The 12,013-nt window shown below is 48.1% G+C and overlaps 1 protein-coding gene across 6 annotated transcripts in view; it reads left to right on the top strand.

The window, feature by feature from the left end:
• Positions 1–12,013, top strand: part of TENM4 (teneurin transmembrane protein 4) — a 2,953,639-nt gene that overhangs the window by 2,839,374 nt on the left and 102,252 nt on the right. The window lies entirely within an intron of this gene.

Raw genomic sequence — 12,013 nt, 5'->3', positions numbered from 1 at the left:
AGAAAGGACGCCTCCCCAGGGGAGGGAGCTTGAGTTCCCTTCGGTTGACGCCCCTTCTCCCCTCATTCTGGTAATACCCTCACTGAGTCACCTTGCCCCACATCCTGTGTTCCGGTGGGTTTATAATAGAGTTGGTCTTAGTTAATAGGTTTTTTTTTTTTTTTTCCCAAGTGCTACACAGTCAAGCCCCTAAAGAGGAGTGGCCTAGTCTTGTGGAACATTTCCTATCTGAGACAGAAGGAATCTCCATTTGTCTTTGACCTCTGTGTATCCCTAAGCAGGTTACTTGATTTCTCTGGGCCTCACACTCCCTATTTATAAAATAAGGCAGTTGGATCATGAGGACCATTCCAGTCCTTAAATTAGTCTAGAATTAGCCTTTGTCTTTCTGTTGTGTTACCTTGGATAAATATAATCACGATGTGCCCTACTTTCTCTCCTGGAAGATAGGTTGATTCTTCCTAATTCTCCTAATCTCAGGGGGTTAGTAGGAGAGATTAAAAACAGAGAAATGAAAAAAGAAAAAAAAAAAAAAAGGAAACAGTCGACCCTTTCTTTCTAACGATGACCTAACAGCTGGCCTAATCCAAATGTGTTTTTGCATTTATACTAAGGGACTTTCTAATGTACAGCACAGATTAGGAAATCAGCAGGCCAGAAACTCAGCATCCCAACCTCTGGGAATTTTCTACTTAGTGTGATTCTACAATCTCAGAGCACCATACAGATTAAAAGGCCATGTGGGGGTTTATTGTGATTATTCTGGTTCATTTGCTTTCAGTTGGCTACAGCAGTTTGGAAAGGGCTATTTCAGACCACTGGTCTTTGTCTGAACCAGTTTTCAGTCCATCTCCCTGCTGCCTGCATCCAGGAGGTGGTCAGGCCTATGTGCCAGTCAGGGCCTTGTGGAATAGTTGTCAACAAGGAGCTCATAGGATTGGGCCTTGGCAGATAAGCAGAGAGAGCAGGTTCAAGTTCTCCTCTTGAGAACTTGCAGGGTCAAAATGTCCCTTAATCAATCTGAAACTTAGGGAGTCCATTAATTCCTGTGTTCCATAAATATCCAGAGTTCCTCTTGTGGGGCCAGGTCCCAGGCCAGGCACAGAGATGACAGAGTCCTGTCCCTGTGCTCCAGGAATTCAGATGGGGGAGAAAAGTCCAAGGTGAAGTGCTAGTGGACAGTGGGATACTGTTACAGAGTCCTCTATTGGTCGGTGTAGGAGAAACATTCACCTGGAAGGTGTTTCCTGGAAAGGAAGGGGCTTTCTGTTCAGAGAAATCGTCCTGGGCAAAGGCAGAGCAAAGCACTGAAGGGCACCAAGCATCCTTGTCTTCAGGCAAGAAGAAGTGCGATAATATTTGCTCTTCATAGGAAAGAGATGTCAGCCTAAATTATCTGCATCACTCCCCAGCCTTCTCCTTTACTTTGCCTGTAGACACAATTCCAATGGCCAACAATAACTTCACGTAGTTAGAAGAGAAGGCGACAGGAGCTGCACCATGAAGTCATTCCCCTGTCAGGAATGCAGGGTCTTGGCCAAAGCCCTCAAACAGCTGTTGAGCATCTGGGCAGCAAAGGAACCGTGTGTCCTTGACACATGTGGGGAGAGGGCACACATACAAGAATAGGTTATAAAACAAGGTTCGTCTGTTGCCTCACATGAAGCACAACCCTTGTGTATCCTGTTTACCATCCTTCAGCCTGCCCTCCCAGGGCTAAAACTCGCCAGTGTTTGCATGGGGCAGGGACACACGAGAGCCCAAAGCCCCACAGCTTCGGTGGGAGAAAGAGCTTCCCATCATAGGAAACAGGGTTGATCCAGACCCCAGAGGAATGTAGCCTCCTCCAGGCGCTCTGAGAGATAAACCAGCAGGGACTAGAAAAGAACAACCAGAAAATCCTCAAGTACAGGGATTAGACCTCTTGCATTTATGGAGCATGTTACAGACTGGGACGAGCTTTTACATACCTCTTAACAAAGCCATATGGTAGCATCGTAACCTGAGCTCATTCACGTACTCAGCCAACATTAAGTGAATGTCTACTATGCATCAGGCCCTGTCCTGCATCCTGGAGTTTCAGAGACAAATAAGACATGGTCCCTGCCCTTATGAAGTTCATGGTCTGGAGGGAGAGATAAGCAGCCTGCAATTGCATTGCAATAAGATAATTGCTGTGGTGAAGGAGTATCCAGTCTTTCAACTGATATTATCACTTGCCTGAGCACCCTACTGGGAACTGTGATATGCTTCCTGTCCTGTGAGGCCTCCAGTCTAGCCAGGAAGACATTCATGGGTCATCGTGGTTGGGAAGACAGCTAGCCTGGGAGACCAGATTGTTAAGCAAGCTTGGTTTTGTGTTCTCAACTGTAAAATGAGGAAATGTCTTACCCAGGGTCCTTTCAGCTTGGTGGGTTCTCCACCCATTGGGGGAGATAAGGAGATGGTGCATGAGGTCCCTGCTTTGCAGGGCAGCACAGAGGAAACAGCCATAGGGAGTAGACTGTCCCCTAGTACTGGAGGGGGCAAGTCTATCCTCGCTGGCCTATTACCCTCAGTCTTGGCCAAACGGGAGCAGTTTTGGTGGAGGGAGGAATGGGGCAGGCTATACAAGGCATCACAGAGTGAGCCATATTTAGCACTGGGCTGTTTTCAGTTCTGTCAAGCACACATTTGCTGGGCTCCTACTGTCTCCAAGACACCATGCTCCTTTCTGAGGGGATAGAAAGAACCAGTGAACGTGGCCCAGTCTTTCTCCCTTAGGAAGCCCACAGTCATTTGGAAGAAATTGCTATCCTAACAACCCAATCTAGTGGAGACAGAATGGAATACGTGCCTTTCAGCCACGATGTGGAACGCAGCATAATTCCAGATAAATAAGGCAGGGTGGCAGGGAAAGCGTTAGAGTCTAGCTGAGTGTTGTTCTCGGCTGATGTGACACGGGGGCTCGGAGAAGGAAATGGCAGAGTTTAATGTCGAGGAACAGGACTGGAAGAGACACTGCAGCCCCCTCCTCCTCCTCCCTGCGTGTTGCAGGCAGGGAAACCGGAGCCCAAAGAGGGGGTGTTCCATCACACAGGAAGTGAGTAACATGGCCTGTGCTAGGGCCCAAGACTCTTGGGCCATTCCACGTGGCCTCGTAACCCTACAGTACTTCTGCCTTCTAGCAATTCATCCTCTTCCTAGAAATGCAGGAATTTAAATAGGCTACTACAGTTCCCAAAGCCAACGAGGGGCTGAGAATGATAATCTGTATGCCATTTTACAGTTTGCAGAGCAATTATGCATCCACCCAGTAACTCTCGAGGTATGTGGTGTTATTATCCCCTTACTATTTCTGTATAATGAGGAAACTGGGGCTTAGTGAGGGGAAGTATTTGCCCGAGTCACACGGCTGATGGGTGGCAGAAACTGTCATAGTCTGGGAGGTCTGGCCACGCTATCTCTTCAGTGTGCCCAGACTTCAGACTCGTGGTTCCATGGTAAACCCAACTGCAGCTCTTCAAGTTATCTGAGAACTTCTGGTTTCTCTTCTTTCCCAATTTGCTAGGCTTAAGGCAGTCCTTTCTAAATTAAACTTGAATTTCAAGCTTCATGAAGAACGCTGTTGAGGTATTTTTAAACTATGAGACAAAAAAAAAAAAAGTTCACAGTATGGTTGAGCTGGGCTTAGTGTTATTAGGTTGTTTTTGTTTTCATGTGTGGTCATGGTGTATAAAACCAGAAAACAGATCCTGAATGTGACACAGTGACTCCCAGTGCACTGATCCTCTGTTGGGGCTACCTTCACCCTTAACCTGCCTGCAAGATGTCACCAGAACACTGGTTGGTAAGATGGCCCAGCAAAGCCAGCAGGCAGAGGCCCAGGCCTAACACTCACTGTGAACTCCTCTGTGTGCCCCACCTAACAAGAGGTGCCTTCTTCATATAGTACCAGCTATGAAACCCTTCAGGAAGTGCTGTCGCATGCATCCTCTCGTCCCTCTCGTAGTGACCCTCTGATGGTTGGCGGTGGGGGGGGGGGGCGGTTGCTCATTTCATGTCCATTTCAGGGATGGTGAACTGTGGCCCTAAGGTGCGAAGTGACTGTAAAATGAGAGTAGTAATTAATGCCTGCCTTACAGGGTCACTGTGAGGATTGTAAATGTTGTATTCAAAGTGCCTGAAAGGCAGGGGCACCTGGGTGGCTCACTTGGTTGAGCATCAGACTCTTGATTTCGGCTCAGGTTGTGATCTCAAGGTCATGAGATGGAGAGCCCCTCGTAGGGCTCTGTGCTCAGTTGGAAGCCTGCTTGAGATTCTCTCTCCCTTTCCCTGTGCCCCTCCCTTACTACCATGCACGAGAGCGCACAAACTCCCTCCCTCTCTCTCTTTCTCTCCCTCTCTCTCCTCCTCAAAAAAAAAAAAAAAAAAAAAAAAAATCCCGAAGTGCCTGAGAGGCAACACAGCACAGTGATTAAAAGTGCAGGATTGGGGGCGCCTGGGTGGCTCAGTCGGTTAAGCGGCTGACTTTGGCTCAGGTCATGATCTCACGGTCCATGAGTTCGAGCCCCGTGTCGGGCTCTGTGCTGACAGCTCAGAGCCTGGAGCCTGCTTCAGATTCTGTGTCTCCCTCTCTCTCTGACCCTCCCCTGTTCATGCTCTGTCTCTCTCTATCTCAAAAATAAATAAACATTTAAAAAAAAAAAAGTGCAGGATTGGGGCGGGGTGGGGGAGGGGGGAGGCAGGCACCTGGGTGGCTCAGTGGTTATGAGTCTGACTCTTGGTTATGATGTCACCATTGTGAGTTCGAGCCCCGCATCAGGCTCCATCCATGCTGTCAGTGTAGAGCCTGCTTGGGATTCTCTCTCTCCCTCTGTGCCCCTTCCCCCACTCGATCTGTCTCTCAAACAAATAAACTTTAAAAAGAATTTTTTTAAAAAGTGCACGATCTGTGCCCAGATGTTCTGGATTCAAACCCCGGCATGCTTGCTGCATTGCCCCTGTGTGGGCTCCTCAGCCTCTCTAAGCCTCAGTCCCTCACCTGCAAATATCACTTCTCATTCTCCTGTGCCTTTCCATCTGTAAGCACAGAAGCATGATATTTATTATAAAATAAATATATAGCCATCTATAAATAATTATTTTTAAAAATTGAAATGATGCTGTCTATGAAATTTTACACTCTACTTATTTTACTTACAATTATAATGCTTCTCCATATAATAATGTATTTCAAACCTTTTTCATCTGTTGATTAAAATGTGTATTCCAAACTGTCACATGCTCATTGCTAGAAAGAAAATAATTCGAGTGTTCAAAAAGGAAAGTACTGGCCATAATATAGGGAGCATCCCCTCCGTGCCAGGCACTGTACTGGATGCTCTGTGGACGTGATGTCTAGCCCTTCACAACAAACCTGCAAGACAGACATTTCCATGCAGGGAAACTGAGGCTCAGTGAGCTGAAGCTATTTGCCCAGTGTCACACAGTGACAGCAGGAGAGCTAGGTTTAGAATGGAATGGGTGTTTAAAAAAGAAGAAGCCAGAATATAAAATCCACTGGATTCTAAAACAACCAGACCATTTGGATGAAGGATTTGTAAGCAGCTTCAAGGTGTGATAAGCCCTTCAGGTACTGTCGGCCCCATGAAAAACAATCATGGATTGCAATACGGATCACTGATAGATGCCACCTGGAAGGAGAAGTTTCAGGAAAACAGAGAACAAAGCTCTCTGCCCTCCTTCCTCCTCCCCATTTCCCATTGCTAGAACGGAGAGCTCACATAAGGCCATAGAATTTGGAAACCCTTCAGACTATCTCTAAACCACATTTCTTGTGATAAGAGACAAGAGAGAAATTGACCTTTAAAAATCTTGTGTTCCAAGGGGCAGATAGAGATTTTGCAAGCCTTTTCAAAGAAGGCACAGAATTTATTATAGCAAATGACAAAACCTTCTTCCCGATGTGTACAGAGAGGGAGGCATATTCCACCCCCCACGCCCAGGGCCTCCCTGGAAGCCACTGTGCGGCCAGACTACAGACAACTGCGAGATGAGGCTGGCTGCTGGGTTGTGGAGCTGGGGCAGGAGTTAAGGGTCCATGAGTGTAAGGAACGTGCAAACAACTGTGATGCAAAGAGTTTGCTAGTTCGTGGATTTCCCGGACCCACTCTCAGCTCTGTTCTCCTTTTGGCTTGTTCACGTCCACCCCTCTAGTCCTAGTTTAAGCATTCTGTCTTCCAGGAAATATGCCAGCCCTCAGCCTAAGCTGGGTTCCCACCTCCAGGCTTCCCTAGCCCCGTCTCGACCTTCTTTCCCAGTGCTCTTTGGTCCCTGGCTGACCCAGAACACCGACTCCTGCAAAGGCATGACCGTTTTCTCCCCGTTTGTCCAGTGCCTGGTGCAGGGCCTGCCCCCATGCCTCCTTTCTAAGGAGAAGAATGAAATCCTACTGGGGGGACTGGCTTCCACCGCACCCACGGCCCTCAGTGGGCCTGCCAACGTGATTGAGCTGTTTGATTCGGAGTCCTCATATAATCATTCATTTGTTTGTTCATTCATTCAACAAATGTGATGCTCACTGTGTGCAAGGCTCTGTGCTATGCATTTGGGATAGAGAAATAAACAAGTCAGTTCCTGCCCTCTGTGGAAGGACCAGAATGTAGACTATAGGATAGTGCCGAACAGCTGGATTTGGAGAAAGATAAGAAACCCAATTCCCAACTCTGCCACACCTCATCAGCACTAGGACATTGAGTAACTCATTTAACCTGAGCCCCACGGTCCTCCCTGGTAAAGATAAGAAGGCTAGCTGAGTCACCAACTTCAAAAGGACCCTCAGGCACCCCTTTCACTTTCTGTGGAAGTTTCTGTAGGCCAGCCATCAGGGGAGATGGGCCTGCTGCATAGAAAGGCCAGGAGGTGGCTGTCCTGCAGGTTCCCCAGACGCTGCCCTATCTACCCTCTGTCTAACCGAGGAGGACACTGACATCAGATGGGGGGATGAGTCACCCAAGGGCCCACCACTCACTGGCAGCAGTTAAGATCACAAAATGAGCAGAAAGCCGCTGCCACTCAGGATAGTGACCGATGGCAGAGGACCTCACCCAGCCCTGGGCTGCGGCACATGTCTGCAGCGGAGACTCCAGGGACCAGCCACAGGCGTGGGGAGGACACTAGAACCTCAGTGAATGACTCACTTACTCTTTACAACCCAGGAAACCTTCAGCAATCCTGAGGGACTGATACAGCTTATTATCCTGGTTCCATATGAATAAATGACATTTCAGACATAGGAAGGGAAGTGCCAAAGGTCTCACCCCCAGAAAGTGACAGAGTCAGGGAAGGAACTGGCTCTTTGGGCTTCTGGACTGGTTTATTTTTTTCTCTCATGTTCCCTGCTCCCCAGTTCTCAAGGTCACTTGACACCCACCAGCAGGGCACGCACTGAGGAGGGGGCTAGAGGAAACAGCGTAGCCCTCATCCTCAAGTGGGTAGCACTTAGATGGAAATATTGGCAAAAGGCAGTGAGCGCTCAGTGGACCATGCAGCATTTTAGCCCTGGAGGGCTTCAAGTTCAAGGTCACATGTACTTGAACTGCTTTGGGATGTTCATTTAGTACGCCCAGAGACCTGCATTTTTTTTTTCCCCTGGTTTTTTCCTCCCTCCCTCCCTCCCTCTTTTATATCTTTCTTTTTAATCTCTAGTCTGACTTTTTTCTGGATACTTCCTTCCCTCTTTCCTTTGCCCTCTAGTCCCTCCGGAGGCATTGCTGCCCTCCAACCTCCAGGAGCCCGAATGGCGTCTAACATTTGCCTCTGCCCCCTTTACTTTCACCATGTACGCAGAGAGAGGAGGGAAAAATATTTCTGGAGAAAAAAATGTTCTCTCCCAAAAGGTAATATTTAGAGTTCAAAAGGGTTTTACTAAAAATTTTAAGGAAACAGAAAAATACTATTTTTCTATTTTTCTGTTTTTTTTTTTTTTTCTGTTTGCCGTAAGAAGGGTCTCTCAATGGGAATAGCATACAAATGAAACATGGACATTATATAAGCCAGCCAACTTCTGTATAATATACAATTAAGTAAACTATGAAGTCCTTGGAAAATGTAAATGTTTCCAAACTAGCCAAACCAGAGAATCATGAAAACTGTACATTGTTGTGTTTCTAGTCTACCCCCAAATTTACTTTTCTGTCCCCAAAGCATGCTTTTTCCTCTTAACATGACTCTTCTAAAATCTGTCACCTATGCCTAAGAAAACAAAAGTGTGGAAGAGTCTATCTCCCTCCGGGGTAGCCACATGCACTGTATCAGGCTGCCATATGCTGTGTTTGAAGATGGGGGCGGGGGTGGGGGGGTGCCTGATTGGCTCAGTCAGTTAAAGGTCCAATTCTTGATTTTAGCTCAGGTTATGATCTCATGGTTCTGTTCGTGGGGTCGAGCCCAGTGTTGGGGCTCCATATGGGCCTACTTGGGATTCTCTCTCCCTCTCTCTCTCCCCCCTCCTCTGTTCACACATACACATGCTGTCTCTTGCTCTCTCTCGCTCTCAAATAAACTTAAAAAAAGAAAATAGAGAGGTTTGCACGAAAGCTCACCTTGTAACCTGAGCCTTTGATAAGAATTTTGTGGGCCCCAGTCATTTTTGAAATAGGTGCTTCATTTAACAAGATGATCGTCTCTATTAGCAAAGGTTTAGGCCACGTTTACTGCTCTGCAAATATTTGCTAAGTGAATACTTGGGAAGGCGTCGGCAGACAGAACTCTTGGCCTGGCGTCTGTCCATCCTGTGAAGCGTACAGTGAGCAATTGCACAGTCCCAGGTCCCTCACGAGAGCCCTGTTTGCGTGCCGTGGCTCCATTTCAGAGAAGCCCGATGTTCAAGTCCCCTGGGTCTCTGCTTCCCTAACTTGAAGGTGCGTCTCTTAGGCCATCTTTGTCTCCTCAGTTCTTCACAGCCAGGCTGCAGCCAGAAAGGGCTGCCCTGAAGTGTGTGATGGAGTGGGGACCCAGGACAGGCCTGTTACGGGGCTAGCCGTCCAAGGAAGCACCCAGCCAAGGAGCTAACAGTGACTCTTATTTAGCAAGCGCGTCCTTAGGTGCTGGTCGTCATGCTAAGTGCTCCACACCCATGATCTCATCCACTCCCCTCAGCGTCCGTGAGGTAGGTCTGACTGTGCCTCTTACACACGGGCCCAGCTGAAGCTCGGGGCCCTTGCTGAGACTTTCATTTCCAGCAGAATGGCCACCCGGATCATCGCAAAGACCCTCTGATCACAAGAAACAACAATTTGTTTTTAAAAGGGAAAGGAAAAAGGAGTATGGGGATGCCAGAAGCAAGGATGAAGTGGGAAGCTAGTGCAGGAGGCACAGGGCTACTGGAAGGAGTCTGACAGCCCTCATCTCCAGGAGCTCGATGTCCGGGGAAGGAGACAGAGAAAATCAAAATGGCAGAGCAAGGGTTGGGGGGCGAGTGCTGTGACACAGAGGTCGCCCTGGGAGCCGGAAGGGCACGGAAGAGTGCCATTTCAGCAAGACTCGTAAATTCATGTTTTCCACTTAAGAAAAAATAGTTCCCAAAAGTCTCAACCTTTCATACTTAGAAAGAACTGGGCTCGGATTCCAAGACAGCTTCTCTGACCACATGACCTTGACCAACTTACTCTAGTACTTTGAGCCTCCGATTCCTTCTCTGTAAAACGAGCGTGATGGTGACAACGGTGGCTCCTTCACAGAGCTGGAGAGATTCGAGGACACGTCCTTTGAAAGCATTCATTGCCAAGCATTTAGCACAACGTCCATGATCATCATCGTTGAATATAATATAAATAATAAGAATAGTAATTCCTGGCTAACCTTCCCCCAGGACTAGAAAAAAGAAAGCAGTTCTTCCAGGGCGCCACAGAGCAGTGTGTTTATAAAGAGGTAAAAGACTGGCTTCCAGGGTCTGCTCTCGCTGGTAAACAAGAGCAGGCAATAGCTAATAAAATTTCAAATTAGCCATGACTTTTCACAGCCCTTCAATTGTGCTGGCTGATTTAATGGTCAGCGTCCCTGCTCGCTGGGATTGAATAATGGAGCATTTCTGCAGAGTTATGGATGCAGCAGCTGAATCTGTCATGCTAACATCAATAGCAGAATGCAAATAACCCTCAGCTTGGGCTGTAATTATGTGTTTAAGCGACGTCTGACAGGGCCAGCGTGGGAATGTGTGATGGAGGAGATGCAAGAGAAGACAGGTGCTTTGCGAGGCAGTTAGCGGGTGTATCTGGGAGCTGGGACAGGAGCCACAAGTTAGGACCCAGGACAGCGCTGGGGTGAGGGGAGCCCTTTCCTCCACATCTCAGGATGAATCTGGCAGGTGAGCAGAGAACAAATGGCCCTTCGCTTTGATGAGCCGTGTTGTAGACTCAGGGACAGCAAGGGGAACAAGCCCTTAGTAAGCACTTACTGTTTATGGGGTACTCTGCTAGATTTGGGGACATATACTATGTTTTCTATTTATGTAACAAACACTTATGTGGCACTTTTACAATCCCCTTATGAGACATGTGCGAAACAGAGGCCAGAGAGTTTAAGTAACTTGCCCAAGGCCACACAGTGGTAAGTTTCAGAGCCAAGATTTGGCCCCAGACAGTCTGGGCCCTGAAATCCAGGCACTTTGCAGTGTGGTGCCCTCAAGGAAGTTATAAAGTCTTGGATACCATGCAAAAGTGGGTGAGAAAGACAAGGGATTTTTGTCCCTAATTGACTAAGGGGAAAAACTGGATTTCAGGCAGGTCAGGGAGCTTGCCCGAGGCCGCAATACCTCTGAGGCTGGGAAGGCGGCCTAGGGGTGCCGCGTGGGGCACCAAATCTGGCCAGTGCAAATGCAGTGCTCTGCTGGGCAGCACCTCTGTCGTAAACCCAGGGAGACAGAAGCGAGGGAGGTATGTCAGTGATGAGGAGACTGGGGCTCGGAGAGTAAGTGCAGGAATTCATCCAGGGGTGTTCTTAGCCACAGTTCTGGGACTTGAACTTCAGCCTTGGCCTCATGATCCATCCACCATACCGCACTGTTTAAGTGGATTGAATGAAGCGGGTGGTTTCCTGGCTTTTATGGACACTGTCATTTGGTTTCATCCCCTGCTTCATTTGTTAATCCATTCCATTCTCTTTGGTTTATTTATTTAACAGCCATGTTTGAATACTTGTACTAAGTGCTGGGGACACAACAGAGATAACCAGAGCAGGATCTGTGTCCCCATGGTGGTGGGGAACCTTGCCCAAAGTCACACGGCTAATAAAGCAAGAGAGGCAGAATTTGAACCCAGGGGAATGCAAGTCCTTAGACTGTTTTCTGCCCACAAAGCACCCAGACTGTCACCCTGGGCTTTCCCTGTCCCCCACTTGGTGCAGTGTCTTCTAATCCCTGGGTTTGTTATTCTTTGTAAGCTATGCTATTGGGTGCCTGTAAAAGCACTAATGTGACCAAAAATCTGTGATCTGATTGGATTTCTTTCTTTGTACTTTGGGAAACTGGAAGCCGTAATACAATTTCCAGTCCTGAAGAAATTCGTCCATGTGGCAAAGACATTCCCTGCTAGTAGCCCCTCGGTCAGAGACCTGAAGCCAACAGGCAAATGCAGGGACTCCCTCCCGCAGAAAGCGGAGCTGGGTCTCCCTGTATTTACATGGCAGCCGGCAGAGATGCAGGAAATCACAGTGCCTCTTCCTCACCCCCAAAGCTAGTTAGTTTAAGCAAACTCTTAAATACCTCTCAAAACCATCCGCTTATCTCCACCTCCACTGTTCACTGCTCTGGTCTCAGCAACCACTACCTTTGCTCTGTGCAACCTCAGAGATGCCCTCGCCGCTATGGAACCCCCAGCTTCCGCTCTAGGCCAACTGCAGTCCCTTCTCCCTGTTACAGGGACGGTTCTTTCAGAGATGCAGATCAGATGATGTTACCCTGCTTTAAACCTTCCAGTAGCTCCCACCATCCCCCCCGGGGGTGAAATGCAAACTGCCTGAGCTGGCCCGAGTCCCC

This window comes from Herpailurus yagouaroundi, unplaced genomic scaffold (assembly GCF_014898765.1).
Source record: "Herpailurus yagouaroundi ecotype Mexico unplaced genomic scaffold, PumYag 180, whole genome shotgun sequence".
Lineage (NCBI taxonomy): Eukaryota > Metazoa > Chordata > Mammalia > Carnivora > Felidae > Herpailurus > Herpailurus yagouaroundi.
The sequence above is the reverse complement of the archived record's forward strand: the minus strand, read 5'-3'. Positions and strand labels throughout refer to the sequence as shown.